The sequence below is a fragment of the Portunus trituberculatus genome, chromosome 49 (genome assembly GCF_017591435.1).
Source record: "Portunus trituberculatus isolate SZX2019 chromosome 49, ASM1759143v1, whole genome shotgun sequence".
Classification (NCBI taxonomy): domain Eukaryota; kingdom Metazoa; phylum Arthropoda; class Malacostraca; order Decapoda; family Portunidae; genus Portunus; species Portunus trituberculatus.
In genome coordinates this window covers 12,453,434-12,476,859 of record NC_059303.1, presented here as the reverse complement: position 1 = coordinate 12,476,859, position 23,426 = coordinate 12,453,434, and positions in this window count along the sequence as shown.

Below are 23,426 nucleotides of genomic sequence, written 5' to 3'. Positions count from 1 at the left end.
AAACAGACGCACTTGTCACCGGCCACTCTTGAGGAAATCTCGAGGAAATTAGTTTACCTGCGTCATGGATCTGGGAAAATTGAGTTACCTGGCGTCACTAGGTTCAGGTGCCGTGGAGGACCAGATCTGACAGGCAGGACCGGCAGTCTCTTTGTAGCTCCTTCCTGACCTAAATCTTGGGAGGCTGAGGAAAGATTTGGTGCACAATGTGGGAGGCGCAGCCCAACTCCCATCTGGAGGAGCGGAACCAAGGGAGTCACTTCTGAGGGTCCCGTGTGTGGCCGGGAGGGAAAGAGGCTTCAACCTTCAACCTGTTTTTGAAGAAGAAGGACTCAAAGGGAGATTTTCTAGGGGAATTACGTGAAAGACAAAACAGAAGAAAGAGGGGTAAAAAGAAGGGAAAGAGGATAGGAAGGAGATAAAAGGCGGAAGGGAAGGAGGGACATCCCCTTGGGCGGCTGAACCTGGTGAAAGTTTCGTTCCCAAATGGATGACAAGTTTTTACTCTGTGCGTCAGTCTCTTGTGATTATTTCAACGATCGGGAACATTTGTTTTTTATTTGTATTTTTTGTCTTTGATACTCAGAACCCCGAGGCCACAGGGCAGCCTCGAACAGAGAGAGAGAGAGAGAGAGAGAGAGAGAGAGAGAGAGAGAGAGAGAGAGAGAGAGAGAGAGAGAGAGAGAATATTTTGTCTATTGATTATGATTTATTTCACATTTCTCCTCTAATTATTGGAGGTGTTTGTTGTTGTGGTGGTGATGGTGGTGGTGGCTATGTTGGTGTTAGTAGTAGTGGTGATAACAAGGATGTCAGCGATAATGAGAAGGATAGGTGTGTTTATAGAAGGGTTGGTGATTAGCAGTCATCGATGAATCTTTGATTACGATAATGATGAAAGATAACTACTACTACTACTACTACTACTACTACTACTACTACTACTACTACTACTACTACTACTACTACTACTACTACTACTACTACTACTACTACTACTACTACTACTACTACTACTCCTCCTCCTCCTCCTCCTCCTCCTCCTCCTCCTCCTCCTCCTCCTCCTCCTCCTCCTCCTCCTCCTCCTCCTCCTCCTACTACTACTACTACTACTACTACTACTACTACTACTACTACTACTACTACTACTACTACTACTACTACTACTACTACTACTACTACTACTACTACTACTACTACTACTACTACTACTACTACTACTACTGATAATGATAATGATAATGATAATGATAATAAAAACAATAATAATGATGATAGTAATAATGATAATAATAATAATAATGATAATAATAATAACAATGATGATAATAATAATAATAATAAATATAATAAAATAATAATAATAATAATAGTAATAATGAGAATAATAACAATAATAGCAGTGATGATCACCACCACCACTACCACCACTGCCACTGCCACCACTCATTTTATCAGGAGGCGCGTGAACCTTTACAACACAGAAAGAGTCAGGCAATCAAGCGTGCCCGGGTCCGTTACCTGGGCAGCGGCGGAGGTCACAGCGCTACAACTAACTTTTTTACCCTTTTCTCCCGTCGTTTAGGGAGAAAAAAGGAGCAAAAACGAGGCTCAGTGGGTCAAGAGGCGATTATGTCACATCCGTTCTGGCGTGCGTGATGCGGGAGGAGAGATACGTGCGTGTGTGCGTGTGCGTGAGTGGGTGTAGGTATGGGATGGTATGTTTGCGTGTCAGGTACTCATAATACCTATAGCGAACACTTGCCACCTCACCTGAGTCACCTGGGGAAGGTCGTGGGTGCCGCAGGAATGTGAGAAGCCATGCCACGACTCCAGGTGGGGATGTTAGAGTACGTCAGGTTAACTTAGATTGCCTTAGGTCTCTTGCTTTTGTCTGATTGAGGGTTTTTTAGGCTAGGTTACTTTTCCTCTCCTGTTAATCTTCTTCATTCTTAGACTCGATGTGGTTATGTTAGATTACGTTAGGTTGAGTTATGTTTAATCAAAGAGTTGCAGCATCACTCCTCCAGCCAATCCTTCACGTATTCCACCTCAAACGCTGCTAAGTTACTATAGGTTAAGTTAAGTTATGTTAGGTTAGGTTAGGTTAGATAAGGTTAGGTTAATAGCAGCATCATTTCTTCCCGCGGTTATGTTAGTATAAGTTACGTTAGATTAAGTTACATGAGTTTGTTAGGTCAAGTTGTTCCTCTGATTATGTTAGGATAGAATATGTTAGGTAAGGTGAGGTTAGGTTAGGTTAGATTAGGTTAGCAGCATCGTCGCCACGCTCCTGCCGATCCATCAACCTTCAGCCACGCTCGAGCAAGGCCTTCATGAGGGAGGACCTTGAGGGCGGGCATTGTCGCCTCCATGAATAGGTCGTTATTCACCTCGCACCAGAGCTCGTCGTCCCTGAACGTGAGTGTCCTGTGTGTGTGTGTGTGTGTGTGTGTGTGTGTGTTTAGTTGTGTTTACCTAATTGTATACAGGTCTTGAGCTCTACTCGTGTGGTCCTGTTTCCGTGCTATCTATATTTGTACAGTTTTTTCCCTCTTTCCCTTGTGTGTGTGTGTGTGTGTGTGTGTCTAACTGCCTACCGGTAAATATGAATATAAATGAAGATTAGATTTATGTTCATCGGTTGCAAAAATATTGCCAAGTTAAAAGTGGTATTTTCTGTTAGATTTCCGTGTTTGCATTTGTCGTCTCATTACACAGTCGTAAAAGCTTCTCCGAGTAACGTGAAACTTTTACTTTCATTGCATAAATCACATCTTTCCTATAAAACGTGTTATAACGACGTATGTTTGTCCCTAAATGTTTATGCATTAAATCATAATTATTCATGCTAATAAGAAAGGTCAATCCAAGTGTAACATGTGTGGTAGATGAAAACTGAATATGTAAAGTTTAGGAAAATTTGTTCATATTATGTAGTGAATACATAGAGCACGAACTCTACTCTGCTTTGCTCTTGTTAAAGTAAATGAGAAACACTTCCTGGGGGAACCAGAAGCCTTTAACATGGTTGACATAATGAAGTGAATCTAATTAACATCAAATTAAAGGTATGCAAATATCGCAGGTGATGATATTGGATCCATGTGTACGTGTGTGTGTGTGTGTGTGTGTGTGTGTGTGTGTGTGTGTGTTTGCCTTTATTTTCCTATCTATATTCTTATGGATATATATTTTTAGTCCTTGAGTGAGGGAGTCAGTCAGTTAAACGGTCTTATAAGTCAGTCAGTCAGTTAGTCTGTAAGTCATGTAGTCTTTAGAACAACAGTATGTCAGTCGATCATTCAATCAGTCAGTATGTTATTTCATTAGCCTTTTTATTTTTCTGAATTCATTATTGTTGTAATGATATACATCTTTTGTTAGTGTTGATACTGATGACGAAGATAATGACTATGACGATGATGATAAGGATATGGATGTCAAAATTATTACTCTTACGAACACGAGTAGTAGTGGAAGCCGTGTTGGTGGCAGCGCTAATCTTGGTGAGTGAAAAAAAAATCACGAAATCAGACTTTAGAATTTGGCCAACCTTTCATCCTCTCTCGTGCGTCGATTCTTTAGACGATATCCAATTTAGCGCCGATTATCACGGAGAATAACTAAAAGCTTTCTATGTTCACTCCTATTTTCACTCTCTCCTTCCTTTCATCTTCATGCTTTTTTCTTCCACCTATCCCTTCATTTTTTTGGGGGTCACTCACTGTGTTATGGGAAGAAATTACACGGAAGTGAGCATTGGGGCGGGTCAACGGAGAGAGTGTTTTTGTTACGTTGCTAAGAGATTTTGTCACTGCACTACTGTTGATGTAAATTACTACAGCTACTGTTATTATTCTACTACTACTACTACTACTACTACTACTACTACTACTACTACTACTACTACTACTACTACTACTACTACTACTACTACAATTGTTCCATTTCTTCTTTTTCTTTTATTTCCTCTTCTCTTCTCTTCTCTTCTTCCCTTCCCTTCCCTTCCCTTCCTTTTCTCTTTACTACTACTACTACAACAACAACAACAACAACAACAACAACTACAACTACTACTACTACTACTACTACTACTACTACTACTACTACTACTACTACTACTACTACTACTACTACTACTACTACTACTACCACTATCACTACCACTATCACTATCACTATCACTACCACTACCACTACCACTACCACTACCACTACTACTACTACTACTACTACTACTACTACTACTACTTATATCGATCCTGTGTGTGTGTGTGTGTGTGTGTGTGTGTGTGTGTGTGTGTGTGTGTGTGTGTGTGTGTGTGTGTGTGTGTGTGCTTGTGTACGTGCCTGTGTGTCTGTATCTACCTACCTATAATTATCCAGCTTTATTAAAAAAAACTTTGATCAAACGAGGCATGTCATTCATTTTTAGTCTTTGCAATGAAGAAGCGAAATTGTACCATTGTCATTAACCTCGCAATATCTGTTAAGCGTACGTGTCATCCGCAAGTCGAAATTAATGTGGGAATCAGCAATGTGTGGATGAATGACGCTTTCTAGATCTCCGGTGTTCAAATGAAGGGATCGGAAACCCCAACGGCAGATGGTGACACGCTCTGGGCCACCTTTAATATTCACTATCCTAATTAGTTACACTTTTTTCCCCTTTTAATAATTCCCTCCCATCCAACTGGTCTCGGTCCTTATTTTTTTCTTCTATTCGAAATTTCTTATCACTAGAATAATTGACCACAAACTTTAATACATGTTGATGTTCGAAAGTAATTGGCAACAACCCTGATGTTATGCTTTACACATCATCTTATTTATAGTCTCACCTCGATCGATTTGTACTTAAGTAGGACAGCAATATTTTATTTACTACTTTCTTTTTCCGATGAACTCATTAACAGTTTCGCCACGATTGTTTTCAAATGGTATCTCTTCCTGAATCCTGGCATCGAGGAAGTGTTGTCAGCGGGGCGCCTTGACTTAATCACGCACCGGAGACCTCATCAGGAGTCGAGGAGGAGCAAAGGCTCTAATTTCTGAGCGGCCCGGCCCCCGCCAGGTAAAGGTTAATAGTTTGTCCTCATCTCCTGTCCTCTCCTTCCCCCTGTCCTGCCTAAAGTATATGGCGGCTGCGGCTCCCTCCTCCTCCTCCTCCTCCTCTTGTCCTTACCCTTTTGTCTTCCTTCTCCCGTATTCTTCGTGTCTTTCACTTTACTTTTCCTTTGTTGTGTTCTGCTTTCTGTTTGTTTTTGCTGTTTGAGTGTCTCCGTGCAGCAGCAGCGTCAGTGTTCTCTGCTGCGTGGCATTTGTAACTTTGACCAATGGTTATTACTCTCCTCTCAGTGAAGGGTGAACAAAGCATCTCGGGTAGTGCCTCTTCCTGCCATCACTGACTTCCTCTCTCTCTCTCTCTCTCTCTCTCTCTCTCTCTCTCTCTCTCTCTGAACTTAAAAATCTCCTCCTCCTCCTCCTCTTCCTCCTCCTCCTCCTCCTCCTCCTCCTCCTCCTCCTCCTCCTCCTCCTCCTCCTCCTCCTCCTCCTCCTCTCTCTCTCTCTCTCTCTCTCTCTCTCTCTCTCTCTCTCTCTCTCTCTCTCTCTCTCTCTCTCTCTCTCTCTCTCTCTCTCTCTCTCTCTCTCGATTTATCCTCCATCACTCCTCCCTTCATCATCATCCTTCGCTGCCTCCTCCCTCCCTCACAGCCACCCAGTCCCCAACACCTCTCCCCTCTCTCCTCTCCGCTGATGAAAATGATGCCCCTCCCCTTCACGCTCCGTCATTAACTGTAATTACAGACACAGTGAATATTAAGTAGACACAGTTCTTTCTGCGTTTCTCACCTCGTGTTTCCGAGCGAAGTGAGGGAACGGAAGAGAAGACCAGGTGTTGTTGTGAAGGGGAAAAATTACTGTATGTTGATAGAGAGAATAAAATGAATTGTAAATCTTCTGTGGCATGACAAGAAACGAAAACTGATTTACTTAGTAAGGAGCTGTGCAAGGACGGAAGTATTGTACTCAATACCTATATAAACATTTTGTACAATAATGTAATGGGACCACCGATTAATCTCTTGGAGGTGAAGAAAACAGTCGCCAAAAATTAAAAATTACCTGATAGTTTTATGTGTATTGTATTCTTGCATGACACATATAGATATAAGGCGCTGAATAGCTACAGTAACCGCAGGGCCGCCGCACCCGTGCTAACTTTCCATTTGCGTAACTGGAACTCTCACTTTCCGCTCCGCTGCTGCGTGTTCCGTTTGATAGAATCCGACAAATTGTGAGTTACGAGCTGATACTTTTCCGGCGTGGAGTGACTCGTAATAGCACAGCTGGTGACGACAACGCGACCGCGCGATCCTGCCGTAGCGGGACGGTCACGGACTCGCACGCTTTGGGCTCCACGCCCTCCATGTATGAAATGTGGGACAGTGGAGAGAGGCACCCGGCGCGGGAGCCACATAATCGGTTGTTATATGTACTATTAGGCCGGAGCGTGGATCAACAGGCCCGGAACAACAACAACAGATACTAAGTCTCTTCCTGACACCTCTTCTTGACGCAGTAAAGTCGGTGATTAAGAGTGAAGGCATATAATCATTGGCCTGGCGGGGAACATCCCAGGAGAAATGTAAGTGCAGGGCTGGTCACTCCAGGTGAGCGACTGACCTCCTTTGACCTGACACACTTAAAGGCTTTAGTATCTTAATGTTGTCTGCTTGATTAACTAAATCAAGGAAGATGTCAGATGTCTTGCTCATAGTAATAGTATTTTAGAAACTTGTGATAGGTACAGAGGACACGTGCATATCCATATCAACTGTTTCATTTAAAAGATCACTTCCGTTCCAGCAATTAACAAACTCGTGCTCGTAGGCGGCACGCAAACCTCATATTTACATTAAAGGCCGAAGTCCAGAGACGAATCCCCCGGGTGTGGCGCGCGAGCAGCTCAGTCCCTCAGGTTTTTGTCTGATTCGTCTTGGTGGCGGCCTCGCCCTCCCCTGGGATACCCGACACCGTGTTTACCTGATGCAGGGCCTGGAGGGCGCATCCATCATGGCCTGACGACGCGTAATGAATGTAGAGAACAACCTTCTTCCAAGTCCTGTTCTTCTCCCTTTTCTGTGACTGCTTCCTGGGTTTTCTGTGCCTGAAGAAAGTCATCAGGTTTAGGATGTCCTTCCTTAGTCCACTTTCCCTGTGTCTCGAGGATCTGGGGACAGAGACATCAGGCTCGGGTTGTTTCCGTGGTTCACTTCCTGAGTGTCTCGAGGCCTCATAAAGACAGACATCAGGTTCATTGAAAGATTTGTCCCTTTTAAGAAAGAGGAAAGGGAGCGGAAGTAGAGAATCGAGTTTCTTCCGCGTGTGTGTAGTGTTAAAAGGCTTAGTGTGGAGGGAGCAGCAGTTACGGTCTGAATGGCATTACATGGCGATCACGGCGAGGAAGGAAGTGTGGGATTATGGCAGTAGGGTCGATGCTTCAACCACCACCTTCACCACTATCACCATTACCACCACCACCACCACCACCATCACCACCACAGCCTTTCCTCCCCCGCAGCACCGCATCTCACTTCCCACACTCTCTTCCCACACTTTCATCTCACACTTTCAGCTGGCATTCATCCCCCGCACTCACCTTCCTCTCATTCCATTTATCCTTTTCACCACACTCTCAGCGTCACCGTAAGAGCACCGAGCCTCTTCAGTTATCGATCCCCAGTCCTACTTAGGAACAAGCTGGCTCCTCCCATCCTCCATCCTCCTTCTCATGCGGACTCCCTCACACTCACGTTACGAGAATGATGAGGAAAGAAGTAAAGCTCAGTAGAGAGTTTTGCCCAGGGCTTGTTTAAAGGGACAGGAAAACACGTGGGACAGGAAGGATTGGCGGAAGGAAATGCCGGGAGGCTTGGCGGGGGTGGCGGGGGATCCAGGAAGCCAGCGAGCTAGGAGGAGGAAGAGGGATGACAACAAAAGATTTTAACATGAAAGGCTTTTGTGGAGCGGTGAACAGGACTGGCGCTGATGGTGAATTAGTGTTTGCGAATTACGGGAACGTCCCTTTGACACATGAATAAAAGACCTTTACGAACAAACAACGCTGGAGAGTAAATGTAAATGAGAAAAATAAGATGAAAAAAAAAAATGAGAAGAAACACTTTATCTTACGAGAAGTTAAAACCAATGATTTTCTCTAAAAACTCGTTGTAAAAGACATTAATAACAAATCATAATTGTTTGTAGTAGAAAGACTTATCAGTGTAATGTATTTTCTTTCGTGTCATACCAAGACGTGCGTAACATCATATTAAAGCATAAGGCAGAATTTTACTGATTTTATTCAGTTACAAAAAACAAGAATGTTTTGATACTTGAGTTCCTTGACAAACAACCGGACGTCTCTCTCAGTGTACACGATGATGGAAGTCTTATTTGAGGGAGTTGCGTCCTTGAACCCTGAAGAAAATTATCGTGTGGCCGCCGCCGGCACGCATCCTAGAGTTGAGGTTGTTCCTTGTGAAAATATATAACTTGAACAGAATTTCTATAATTTTCTGTCTAATCCACATAATGTGAAGATTTTCTGAAGATGTGTTTTAGCTTTTTGCTGCGATGTGTCCGGTGATAATAAATGTAACACATAGAAACAAGTTTTAATAAAATAATTAACGACATTTAGTACAACATCTAAAGCAATATCTAGAAGCAAAAAACAATTACATTCACTTGTGATCCCAAAGTAATTTCACCGAGCTTGCGACTCCTAAAAGAAAAACAAAACAAAACCGTACTCTAGCTGTTGCAATGAGGAACAGGCGATGCATGTAAATGTATTGAATTGTTACCTTGTCGTTATTCTTTTTTTGATCGTGTCAACTCCACGGGAGAGAAGATATTTATTATTACTAGGGAAACTGTATTTCTTTATGGCTTCATGACTGATTTTTCTTAATTAGTTTCTGTTAGGTGAGAAATAGGAACACAAGAAAGCAAAATACAAATAAGTTTTTTTCTCCATCTCGGAAAGTTATTTAGATGTGTAGCTACTGCTGCCGCTATACGGCATAACATTTCAATGATGGACATAATCAGCCTGTCTGACCAGCTAGTGATTAGCAATATATTTGCCTCCTTGCTCACCAGCAGCCCAGCAGGCTACACCTTGACAACTCATCGTCTCAGCAGCTCCACTATACAAGACTCTTAAGGTTTTATTTTTGAAGAAATCTCTTGAAAAGTCTTATATAACATTTGCTGTGTCTCAATATTTCACTCTTCTTTTGTTTTTATCTTAATGTAATGGTTCTCGACTTTTTATCATAACCTGCTTGAAAAGATAACTTGTTATAGCTTCTATATCCATTGCTATTTTCACAGGTAGCTAAGTAGGGAAAAGAAAGGAGAGAGTGCATAGTAATGGCGATCGTATTTTAACGTCTTCCCTTCAATGGATCGCTGGCAAAATCTCAACCACTGGGTCTGCAAGCTATTCCATCTAGATCGTACAAACTTCTCCAGACCGCAAGACATCGCAGACCCCTTCATCTTGCCATTAATAAATAGTTCTCCTCCCAGTTTATCTCGTGGACGCGCCTTGACCGCATCCCTTTCCTCACCCACAAGTCACTAATGATGAGCATCTGAACTATATATATTCCCGTGGAGGCGGGCGAGGAGGCCTGATAATGGCTGTGTATGGGAAGAAAGGATGGCGGGCCGGCGGGGCGAGTCTGCATGGCTGCGGAGATAGCAATTAGGCGTCTCCTTTGACAGTCAAGATAGTGATTAGGAGGGATTCTGGTGGGGCGCTCAGTGTTTGATGTTGTGGTGCTCCCTCGGGTTGTGGGCGGCTCCCGGGTCCTCGCCGCAGCCCCCGCCTCCCTTACCCATCTTTCCCTCGCGCCCTCACACCCTTCACAGTCCGTCCTGCACCCTCCCATAGGTCTCCCCATGTTATTAACTCGATTGGAAACTAATTCCTCTCTAATGGTTGCAACTGATTACACACACACACACACACACACACACACACACACACACACACACACACACACACACACACACACACACACACACACACACACACACACACACACACACACACTTGGAATGTAGACTAAGATCATCAGACTCGTAATGAAGAACTGTTTGCTTGCTGGCATGTGACGGGGGCCAGGTGGGTGTTGCTGGGAGGTGCCTCGTCACCAGCACGCAGCGTCTTGGTCGGAGTTGGTCCTCGCAACGCCGCTTCTACAATCAGGGTCGTTCCTTTGTCGTGCTGGCTGGAGGGAGTCGAAGCTCCGAACACTGCAGGCAACCCGACCGCACAGCAAAAAAACCGCCAAAGCATCGTAAATATGGAGGGATGCAACCCGCCATGGAGGTCCGTCCAGCGAGGCCCAGCAACGCTCCTCATATCCCGGGTGCGTTCAGGTGTCTCAAGGTGAACCGTAAATCCGGAGACTTTGCATTCTTGAGAGGCGTGGGTGAGCATCCTTGCGGAACATTTTTTTGTATGCTTGCCAACCTCGTATCCACATTAATTGATGTACTGAACCTAATTGCAAGACTGCACATTTTTTCAAGTCATCAGCGCCAGTATACATTTATCTGATTTTATCTCTTCTTAAAGCCACATGAATTTCCTCCGTGGTATCTGTCTTTCATGGTAATTGTTTCTCGTTACCTGTAGCTCTCCCACGCTGTGACTTCCTGAGGTAAACTCCAGTCTCCTCTAAGTACCCGTGTAGTTCCTTCACGTCACCCATTACGCGCAACTCCCCTTAGCTATTTGTATTTACCATAGCTCACAGGTCGACCCAGCAGGTACGGGGGCCGCCAGGTAGTGAGGGAGCGGAAACACCCATTATGCAGATTACCAAGGTTCTCCCCAATCCTCTGGCGCCCTCCGTCGGCCTGCCCTTTGAGATGTGACGCCTCTCTGACACACACATTGGGTTTGTTTACCGAGTGGCTTGGAGGGACTGGGGAGAGGATCCGACACACCTTGGGACGTGTATCCTCGGAAGGGACAAGAGAAGACAGAGACCTGAGATGAAAGTTGTCTGCGTGTAAACAGTGTTTTTAATGCGAGGAAGAGTTGAAGGACGGACAAATGTAACTAGTTGGGTTTATCTAGTTATGTAAATCGTCAAAATTCCGAATTGAGTCTTCGATCCTCCTAAGAGACAAGAGAAGAGAAACATAAGAGTAGAAAGCTGCCTACTTGTAAACAATATCATTAATACTGCGAGGAAGAGTTGAAGGGCGGACAAAATATAATGAGTTGAATCTATCAGGTTATGTAAATTCTTAAATTCCAAAGAAACTAGCATGACAGGCGAAACATTCCATTGTGTCGCTCCGAACAATGCACCGCCTACCTTATTTTCCTTATCTACCACTCAGGAAATTCTTGATCTTGAGTACCACCTTTGTCATGGGTGTTGCTGAGACTGGCTATCAGCGCCGCAGTGACGTGAAATACTTCTCCCCAGGCAAGGCTAACAGGTTCAGAAGACGTCCTCTCCCAATATAAAAACCGGGTTTGTAGATTTGTGTTCGAGCTTGTCTTCAAAGTAACTTGTTTTCTTTTTTTCAATTAGGATTAAAGACAGAACTTGCTCTTTTTATAGAACACGTAGCGGGGTTCTGCACATAATGGTGTATAAATGAATGTGTAACAGTTAGAGAGAAGCAACGAAAACACTCAGATAAATAGTTAGAAGAATTAAGCAAAGAAAACGGTCAAATACATAGACAAGTAATGATACGGGCATGGTAACGAGTGAATAGATAAACAAAGAATGCAGACTGAAGATATGCAACTGAAGATAAGCTCGTCTGTTGACTACTAAGCAAGAGATTCAAGGAGGTGATATCAGTAAATCTGTTCTTATTCATTCATTCATTTACTCAAACACACTCATTTACTCACTAGCCATTAATTCAACAAGAAACCTAATCAATCAGTGGATTCTAAGCTGCTTCCCTCGTCTCATCAAGTTTCTTTGAAGTGAATTTAGTCTCTTATCTGGTAGTCGCCATTCTTACTGTTGTTTTAATTCACTCAGCTATCAAGTAAGTTACTCGGCCAGTTAGTCAGTCAGTCAGTCAGCAAGTCAGTCAGTCAGTCAGTCAGTCAGTCAGTCAGTCAGTCACTTCTAAACCAATTTCCACATATTTCTTTATAATTGCACAATTCTTTCCATTGTCAAATTCACACACTTACTGTTGCAACCACCACCATCATCCCTACCACCACCACCACCACCACTGCAACCCCTTCACTCCCTCTCGGTGGTCACGCAACGTAGAGACTAATTCAGTAAGTGATTAATTGACGTAGGGATGAGTGATGGACCGCGCGCTGTCACCTCCTCTATAATACCCCACGTCACCTGCCCGCCTTGCCCTGCCTGGCCTGCCCGCCCTGCCTGTCTTCCTCTCCCCCCGCGGCGGCACCAAGAAGGGGTGTGCGTGCGTGCTGATGCTTCTGAGCCAGGCATCACTACCACAGCCAGCGCCATTATCGTCTCCATTGTTGTCATCCCTGCCACCACCATCATCACCATTACCAAGACTGCCACCACCACCACCACAACCACCACAACTACCACCAATATTGAAATTACCACCACTACCATCACCTCTTCCATTTTGCTACCACCTCCATGTAGTCATGCTACTACCACCACCACCAGCATTATCAGTATCATCATTATCACTACTATCAAAGACCTCACCACCACTACCACCACCATTATTCCCACCGTCATCACTACAGTTACTATTGTCAACACAGCCACCACCATCTTCAATACTATTACCAAGTCCTCCATCATCACCATCACCTTCACTACTCCTACCATCAACACCACCGCCACCTTGACCAAATGACCTCAGACAGACAGACGGGCAGACAGGCAAACAGAGAACAAAGATAAGAAGTAGGAAGGACGGTGGAAATCACATGTCGGAGTGAGATAGGAGGAGATAATTCATGTAAATTTGAGGAGAAGGAAAATTAAAATGAAAACAAAAGTGAAGAAGCTTAGTGAAGAAGAGAATGAGGAAGAAGAAAAAGAAGATGAGAAGGAAGAGGTGGAGAGGAAGAGAAAGACACAAGATAAAGGAACGGAGAAATTATATGCACATCCCCCGTAGAGTTGCAGTGCGGTGAGGCTGGCGTGGGGAGAATGGGAGGAATGGGCGAAGGCGGGTCGAGGCCAGAGGTGAGCTGGGGTGGGAGACTAACAATCAAGTCCTGCTGGTTTTTTGCGAGTGGAGTAAAGTTGTTGTTTCCAGGATGGGCGATGATGTGTGTTGTATAGGGAGAGAGAGAGAGAGAGAGAGAGAGAGAGAGAGAGAGAGAGAGAGAGAGAGAGAGAGAGAGAGAGAGAGAGAGAGAGAGCATAAATGAGTGTGTGCAATTGTGTAACAGTACGTTATGTATGCTCCTGTGTGTGTGTGTGTGTGTGTGTGTGTGTGTGTGTGTGTGTGTGTGTGTGTGTGTGTGTGTGTGTGAGTGAATGAGTGAAGGAGTGCATGTGTGCTGATTATCTTTACTTACACTCTAGTGAAACCAAAAAAAAAAAAAAAATGGTTTCAGAAGCTTATGACACGTTTTTATTTTATTTTATTTATTTTTTTGTTACAGCAACGGACTTAAACTAATATAGAAAATGACACAGGTACCCATTGCAACCTTCACACCACAATTTCACGGGTAGATTCAACAACAAAAAAAAAGGAACCCATGAACCCGCAAGAAAAAAACACCTGAGGAAGAACCATAAAGCCGCCCTCGCATCAAAGTGGAAAGTGTTTGCGGTAAAAGAATTTTCCTCTTGATAATTGCCTCTCAGGGACCACGAGAATGAGCCTCCTCGTTAGTACCTCTCATGGGGCGCGTCAGGAGAGAACAAAAACAAGGTCGTCAGGATCAAGAAGTCAAGAAAAAGATGGCCATCGTCCCTAGAACATTCAGGTCACCAGGTCTTGTGACGCAAGGGTAATTAAAATGCGCTTAGCAGTGACAGGTGAGCCAGGTGAGGTGTGGGCGGCCACTCCATGTACCGTAGCGTAACAGGTATGCGAGAAATGTGTTCCCACGGACTTGCGTTCCTCCAGGACACAAATATCTGCCCAGGATGTGTGTTTTACCCCCAGCGTGTTGGCGGACAGGACGCGGCTGTGGTCGGCCGTCTTGACCCAGTTACGGGGACTCCATCTGTCCGAGGCAAGATGGCGAGACGGCAGCCATACCTGTCTTTAATAGCTGAGAGAGAGAGAGAGAGAGAGAGAGAGAGAGAGAGAGAGAGAGAGAGAGAGAGAGAGAGAGAGAGAGAGAGAGAGAGAGAGAGAGAGAGAGAGAGAGAGAGAGAGAGAGAGAGAGAGAGAGAAAGTGGAAAACTTGAAACATACACCCGAATACAGGATCTTAATCATTAAAATTAAGGAAATGAAACCTTAACGCATTTTTCCTCATCTGTTCATCCGGATCTTTATTCAGCTGCTGATTTCCACGGATGAAGTTTTGAGTTACACCTGATAGCCCTTCCCTGCAGACTGATTAATGTGTCTGAACTCCCGCCCCTCCCTCTTCCTCTCAGGTGCTTAATGGTATGGCACAGTTCTTGTAATTGGCCTCAGGTGTGTGTGCTACCCGGGGAACGGTGGGACTCGGTGCTGTAATTAGACCAGGAAACTCTTTTGACACTTAACTAAAACGTTGATTTTTTTTTATTTTTTTTATTGTAAATCTGTGCTAAGATGTGTTTGTGTCATGTTACTGTTTGAGGTTACATTAGTTATCGTAGGTGTCTATGTGTGTGTGTTGGGGGTTGTTGTGTGTGTGTGTGTGTGTGTGTGTGTGTGTGTGTGTGTGTGTTTGCTTTAGGTGCTTACGTGTGAATCATTGCAATTTCGCTTACATTCATGCAACATTAAATCAACTCAAATCTATGCGATCAATTATTCATGTCTTCAGTGCTTGAATATATGGAAATTCTCGTCACACATGCACTCGTTCACTCATTCACTCATGCAGACACACACACACACACACACACACACACACACACACACACACACACACACACACACACACACACACACACACACACACACACACACACACACACACACACACACACACACACACACACACACACACACACACACACACACACACACACACTTACACAACATACATATTACTTTTCATTCAAACGTATTGTTACACATTTGCACACTCATTCATGTTCTCTCTCTCTCTCTCTCTCTCTCTCTCTCTCTCTCTCTCTCTCTCTCTCTCTCTCTCTCTCTCTCTCTCTCTCTCTCTCTCTCTCTCTCTCTCTCTCTCTCTCTCTCTCTCTCTCTCTCTCTCTCTCTCTCTCTCTCTCTCTCACACACTCTCACACACACACACACACACACACACACACACACACACACACACACACACACACACACACACACACACACACACACACACACACACACACACACACACACTACCCCTACATCATTTCCAAAAGTACACGAACAAACGAAAGAAGGAAGGAAAGAAAGAAGGAGCGAACGCAGGAACGAACGTTAATATTCTTTTCAACACACATTACTGAAAGAGAATAATGCCTTAATACCTGAACGCTGACGATAAATCCTTAGCGAGCACAGGGTGTCGGTGCGTGTGGAGGGAATGCAGCCATAAATCCTCCATGGGCCTCTGACTCTGCCTGGGTTGGAAGGGGAAATCCATTCGGTCCAGCCGCCCACAAATTTCCCCGCGTGCCCGGCCGCTAAAGGTCCCGCGGCGGCCACAGTCGGGGACGTGAAAGCAGAAGCATCCTCATCTCACCCAGCCGCGGAAGGAAGCTTTTGGGAGGGACGGCTGCACTTCCTGGTCCTCTCTCCCTTTTCTCCCTCTCTGTTTCCTCCATTCTCCGTTCATCCCTTTCTCCATCAGCGAAAGGAAAGGAGAAGTTAGATTAATATGGCTAGTCAGGTTGAATAAAGGCTCGAGACGCACAGACTTGGCATAGAAGGATGAAGTATCGGATGTGTCGCGTGTGTGAGTCCACGAGTGAAACCTTTGCCTATCTGTGAAGTGACGTGGACGTGGATACGATGGGTTGAGAGATACCCTATCTTGTTTAGAATACCTGAGGGAAAGCACACACAGGCAAGAGTTATACAAGCAAACAGAGACACGTCATCAGGCCGACTGTACACAACTTAAGGCGTAACGTGAAAGGCTTAAGGATGGAGACTGTGAGAGTGAGAAAGAGAGAGGGAAGGATTAAACCACGTGGGGGATGAGATGGGACCACGTGACACGGAACATATGCACGAGATAACATGAGGAGGGTAATACTTGATAATCAGAAGCTATTGAGACTCAAGTAAGCCAGAAGACAGGGACGGGGAAGGTCACACGAGAGGGGTAACATTTGAGGCGGCCGCCCGATAATGAAACCAGGGACATGAGATGACGAGGGGCGCTGGGAGGGTGACGGTGGGGGTGAGGGGAGAGGCATGGTTTACCTTGTCGATCAGCTGACGTAGACAAACAAACAGGGGCGCTCCAGAGGCTTATAATTGAATATGATTACCGGTTGTTAGTGACACAGTGACCTCATAACCCTGTCCCGAGAGCTTTGAGGGAAGGGGGCAGGTAATTGGTAGTCAGTCTGTAACTAGGAAAGATAATTAGATAAGCGGGGAAGATACGGCTTAGGGTCACTTTAATCAATACTGCAGGTGAAAAACAGAACTAAATATAGAGATGATGTGTGCTAGTGACGTTCTTACCGAGGCTCTCAAGTGCTCAGTGGATAATGAAGACAAAGGAAAAGAAAATAAAGCGTGAGTGAGTGTTCTTGACCTCTTAAGGCTGGCCAAGACTTGAGAGCATTCTAGTGATTTGTTGATTGAGTTATCTGTCCGGTTTATCTGCGTGTTTGTTTATTTTAATGATTACTCTGTGTATCTTGTTTATAATGGAAGGAGAGGGAGAAAACTATGCACATTGTTGAACTCTTCAGACTATCCAAGACTTCAGAAGACTTTAGTGATTTCTCAGCTTGTTTCCTCTTTTATTTATTCATTCATTTATCAACTGTTCTGATCTTATACGTAGTTTTACAAAGGGGAAAAAATGTTATAATTTCTAAACCCATTGGATATGCAAAACTGTCGAGGATGCGCGATAATTACCTTATTGATTTACCTATTCATTCATTATTGCATTTGTTTACCTATTTTATTCAGGATGTTAAATATAATCTTTAATCCACTGCAGAAGGTTTTGTACTTTATCAAACTTAAAATTATTCGTTTACTGAATTTATTACTTATTTATCAATGTATGTATGTTTATGCATGTGAATAATGTGAATGTTTATGTGTGTATGTATGTATGTATGCATGTAGGTATATATGTACGTAGTATGTATGCATTTGTTTATCTTTTTTATTCACTTTTCAGTTCACTATGGAAGTTTTGTTCTAAAGTGGCCTTGGATGCAGTAATAAATTAAATCATTACTCTTCTTTTGCCGTTCATCATCACATATAATAGATAAAGAGTCCACATGGAGACAGATAATGAAATAAACTTTTTCCTCTCCACTCACACTAGGCAGGGAATAACCACTCTTACGTGAGTCTGCTTAAGTCGTACGATTTTCTGCACGACGAGGCTCTTTAAGGAAAGGATTGTTTAATGATACGATTCCACGTGTTTACATCAGCCAATGCCACGTAAGCAAGGACAAGGCGCGCCACTACCTGAGGAGCCCCGCGATTACCTTCCCTCATGCACCACTTGGCTCCAGGAATTTTGACGCATCGCTCGACAGGCAGCTGAAATAATAATGATCACGGTGCGTAAAGGAAAGAAAGAAGCCAGCAAACCAGTAACAAAGCGTGGGAGGAAAGAGATTATAACAGGGGAATGTGACAGCGAAACAAGTTAGAAGAAGAAAAAAAGAAAAAGAAAAACCCACAGAAGGGAGGAAAAAAATATTTCTAAAACTCTGTAAAGGAAAACATGGATGGAAAGCAATAGAAGAAAAGCTCTGTTCCTTCTTATATTCATGTCACTCTGGATCACACGCAGCCGCGGGAGTTACTCAGAAAAGGGGCGGCTGTTAGGTAAAAGACGACAGGAGAAGGAGGAGGAGGAGGGAGAGAAGGAGGGAGGAAGGGAGGGAGGGAAGTTCTGAGGCTCCTTTTCCTCCCCTTATTCCCTCCATATCCCCTCTTGGGCCCTTCGTTCCCTGCCCGCCAGAAAAACACGGCAGACAAACGTAGCCTTACGGAACAGAAACCACAGACATATGGCGCAGGTTTTCTTATTGTGACGGTGCTTGTGATGGGTGTGGCGCGGGGCTTTAACGGCGGCGTCGTGAAGGGAGTGGTGGTGAGCTCACTGCAGTAGATACACCGGCTGTAGGGGAGCGCCAGGGGATTGTAGGGAAAGATGAGGAGCAGTAGAAGAAACTCAAGGGTGTAGGGGAAAAAGTGGAAAGGTGCTAAGAAGTGAGGGAATGTATGGGAGGGTTTGGGGCATTAGGGAAAGGTTTGATGCTTGTAGGAGGGCTGTAGTGATGGTGGAGGGTGAGGGGTTGAGGGACAGTTTTCGGATATAGGAAGCTTGTATAGGTGTTGGTGGGGGTTCAGGATGTAGAGGGCTTAGGCAGTGGCGGAGGGCTTGTACAAGGACTAGGAGTGTGGTGGAGGCTGAGGGCGTATATGGGAGGGTTAGGGTTGGGGCTGTGGCAGAGGGCTTGTTACGTGGTCTACAAATTGGACTGAGGCGTAGGGACTGGTCAGGGGAGGAGAGGCACTGGTTTCCTGGAGAGGGATTGGGGTTGAGTAGAGGGATTGCGGCTGGGGGTTTGGGTCTCATGGTTCAGAGTTTGGGGCTTTGTCTGGGTTGGGTTCCTGCCTGCTGTAATAATGTCGATATTTTTATTTTTCTTGCTTTGTTGGTTAGAATTTCCATGTCACTGAATCATTACGGGTGATGTGTTGATTGCACTCGTTATCTGTTTCCGGTGTGTATTTGCTAGAAGAAATTAGTTCAGTGTTTTTCTTTTTCTTTTATCTGCAAAGCATAACAGTATTCATTTTTGCGCCAACAAGTTCTAACCGATGATATGCTTATTGTATCCGACTTGTATTAAACTCCGCGTGACGCATCGAAGGTTTCACGGCGTCTGAGAAACGTCCCCGGCTGCGAGCGGCTGTCTGGCACATTTCACGCTAATTAAAGCTCTTAAAACGAGTTTGAAAGGCTGTTTACGCAAACTTTTCAGGGTTTCCAGTTCTAGTTAAAATAATTTTGCTTGTTCGAAGAGTAATATCTGTTTTGATCTCATCACCACATTAACATACGAGGAAGCTGAGGTTTGCTGAAGGTCTTGTCTAACGTGGAACCTGTTTTGACTCAGGAAAAAATTGTTTGATAATATGGTAAGTGGCGACCGGTGACAGGCAGGCGACAATGTTTGCGGGTAGGTAGCGTGACCCAACTCGCCTGTCAGTGTGTGGGAATATCCAGAAACGCTCGGGGGGTCATCCGGGGCTTCCTCAGGTCGCGACAGGTCACAGAGTTATACGAGATTACTTGGGGCGTCGTGTAACCCACGTGGTGGACGCCGCTCCACCAGGGCAAGTTTTTAGTATGAGAGTAAGTTTCGGAGGCGGCTGGCGGTGGTGGCGGTGATGGCGGTGGTGGCGGTGGTGCATGGAGGCGGATGTTATACTGGTTTTTCGTGGCGAGGAGGTTATGGACAGATGTAATAGAAGATATTATTGTTGTGTGATTCTCTCTCTCTCTCTCTCTCTCTCTCTCTCTCTCTCTCTCTCTCTCTCTCTCTCTCTCTCTCTCTCTCTCTCTCTCTCTCTCTCTCTCTCTCTCTCTCTCTCTCTCTCTCTCTCTCTCTCTCTCTGTGTGTGTGTGTGTGTGTGTGTGTGTGTGTGTGTGTGTGTGTGTGTGTGTGTGCATGCGTGCGCGCGTAAGAGAAATTACAAGCCATCTATCTTTCCGTCCTCCCACCATCCACCCACATGAAACCCGGGCGCTACAAACGCGAGGCTCTTCGTGTACTTTGGTAAGGCACCAGTACAAGATCTTTTACTCGAGACTTGTTGGTTGATCACTTGTCTCATTCCATTATTCATAACACTTGTTAAGGACGGCCATTTGTCACATCTGATGTCACAACAAGCATGCTGTCTTACCCATTTTTCTCGGAGCTAATATGGGGAAATGTGTGAGCCAGGATGATGTCTGAGTCAGTTCCACTTGGGTGACGCTCGTGTGGCAGGTTATGATGGCTGGAGAAGCGGCTGCTCTAGTATACGCAACCGGCCCGACATATTTTTGTTTTTTTAAGCGCCACTAATGTTGGTGTCGCGTTTCACACCGGCAGGAAAGCTATCTCGGAGGAGGACAAAAAGTGGCAGCAGTCTCATGGGCGTAGAGTTACAGTAGTGCATGTTTAAAGCACTTTGTCGTCCTTCATCCCTTGGGTCTGCTGGGGACTGTCGGTTCTGGTGACACAGTTTACCCATTTACGGTCATGGTTCTTTTATTAAGGATCTGCTTGGCTTTCTGCATGAATAACTTTACTGGACTGAGCCTTGTCCGGGGCTGTAATTCTCTTAATATTTCATGCTTACTTTTCGGGCACATACATATTTAAGTTGTCAGTAACAAGAGTTGCCGTCATGCTTGTGTGGCAAGAAATACTCTGTGGCTAATCCCTGAGCCTCGGCGTAGTTACCGTTTTCTTTTAGGGATGGTTACGCACGAGAAATTCCTTAGCATCCTTAAATCGGAAAAGGACGTTGGTAATCTTAAAATCTGCGACGTTTGAAGACGTTTTGAAGCCGCCGCTGCGAGGAGAGAAGGAAGGAGAGGCTGAAGAGCCGTGACTATTTACTGTGTCATCATAAAACGCGACCAATGCCTGCACCAGCCACAGCTCCAGCCTCCACACACATCTAGACAGACGTTTTACAACCTGTATCTCCCAATCTCCTGGAGGTTGGCGCTGTTGGCGAGTCCCCAGCATTATCCTCGGGCCATCTCAAGGAGCAGTGTGACAGGCAAGGCCTTGTGTGCTAAATGTAACCTAAGGCTTCCCGGGCACACCTGAACGAACTAATTTGTGACAACAATAGTAAGTAACTTCCGCGTGGAGGCATGTTCCCTTACCTGGCCTATATACCAGAAGGCGGCGGTGGCTGGGTGGCTGGCTGCCTGTGGACCCAGACCAGCGCTGCCTCACCACGTGGGTATGTCTGTCCCTGCTTCTCACGTGGCCCACCCGGACGGTCTCCCCCTGAGTTTGTCCCTCGCCTTCTGTCTGGCCGTGCGTCTGCTGCTTCTTGCTCCCTTAATGGATGTATGATTATGTGCGTATGTGTGTGCGTGTACCCGTGTGTGGATCCCTTTGGCCACCTGCCTGCCTGCCTGCTTGCTCTGATCCCTATGCCCGCACGCTGCCCTCTTCCATGTGTGCTCATATGCACGTATGCACTTTCACATGTGCGTGCATTCATAAACACAAGCAAATATTCCTATGCATGCGAGCGTACTTGCAAGCATATTCTCTCTCTCTCTCTCTCTCTCTCTCTCTCTCTCTCTCTCTCTCTCTCTCTCTCTCTCTCTCTCTCTCTCTCTCTCTCTCTCTCTCTCTCTCTCTCTCTCTCTCTCTCTCTCTCTCTCTCTCTCTCTCTCTCTCTCTCTCTCTCTCTCTCTCTCTCTCTCGAAACGGACCTTTTCCTCTGCTTTCCTGCCACCCTCTCCTGCTCCCCCTCGTGTCATTCCGAATAAAGGAGTTGACACCAAAGCGGACCAAGCTGCCTCGTCTTCTCGGTTATGGTGAGACAGATGTGATAGTGTCCATCTAAGGCTGCGTCCGGCGGCTCCTCCCTCCTCACAGAAACTTGCCAGCAATGTGTGTATCTGTGTGTGTGTGTGTGTGTGTGTGTGTGTGTGTGTGTGTGTGTGTGTGTGTAATTCACTTCGGTCGCCTGCTGGTCACCCAGCCAGTCTTTCCCATTACGGAGCGAACTCAAAGCTCATAGACCGATCTTCGGGTAGGACTGAGACCATAACACATTTCACACATCGGGAAAGCGAGGCCACAACCCCTCGAGTTACATCCCGTACCAATTTACTGCTAGGTGAATAGGGGCCACACATTAAGAGGCTTGCCCATTTGCCTCGCCGCGCCGGGACTCGAACCCAGCCCTCTCGATTGTGAGTCTAGCGTGCTAACCACTACACTACGCGGTGTGTGTGTGTGTGTGTGTGTGTGTGTGTGTGTGTGTGTGTGTGTGTGTGTGTGTGTGTGTGTGTGTGTGTGTGTGTGTGAGTGCGATACGTGTCCTCAAGAATGTAAAGGAATAGAAGTTTAGGGAGTGGTGTCTTTGCTATGTCCTTTATATATGTGTGTCCCTTTTTTATGATGTACTAAAACGCCGGAATCGTAAACCCTTAACCCATATTTCACTCCAATTAACCGCAGATAGCAATGTTTTTCTCGATCTGTGGAAAGTTCGAAGGTCTTTCTGTAGGTTCCATGTCTTAATTTGGTGTGTTTCCCTAATGCCCCCGGCACATGATATCTGCAGTTGTATTTTTTAGGAACTTTTACGTTACCAGTGCTGATGTAGATTTAGAAAAAAAACGCCGGCAAGCAACACACCTCAGTTTAAACACATTCCAAAGACTTGTTTCGTTATCTCTCGCCCTTTCTCTCTTTTATGTCCTTCCTCCCTTCCACGTTCTATCTCTATGTCCCTTCTTCCTCGTCCTCCACAAAAAGGTGGTTCCTGCGGCAGCCTTGGTCACTGCGAGGACCAAACCACCTCGTAAACACATCCTCAGCAGCGCAGTGCGAGAAATTGAGGACATATTTTCAGGAAGGCGTCGTGAGGCCTTCCCAAGATCACGCACTGTCTTCGCACTGAGGCCCACGAGCAGCATTTTGTCCCGCGAGGCTACAGCTTGATGCTTTCCTTTAGACTTTTGGCCTTGTGCGACTCCGCGGAATGTTAATGAAGCAGACGTCAAGGGTTGTTCGTGTGTTGTGTTCTCTGCTTTACTGTCCTGATCTGAAGGGTTCCCAGGCTTTAAGACTACGAGGAAAGGTCTTTGACGCTTATCTGATAAGACTGCTTTAAGAATTAGATTAGAATGTTTCATTATATGAGATTTTTTTTTTTGTCTCTTCGCTTCTCAAGTGATGTCATTGCTGTCAAGTATTTTCAAGAAGTTTCCTGAATTTTTTATTACTTTTGGCTTTTGCCTGATTGGTTAATTACATCTTTATTTGCTGGAAATACATTTTGAAATTTCTACAATTTCT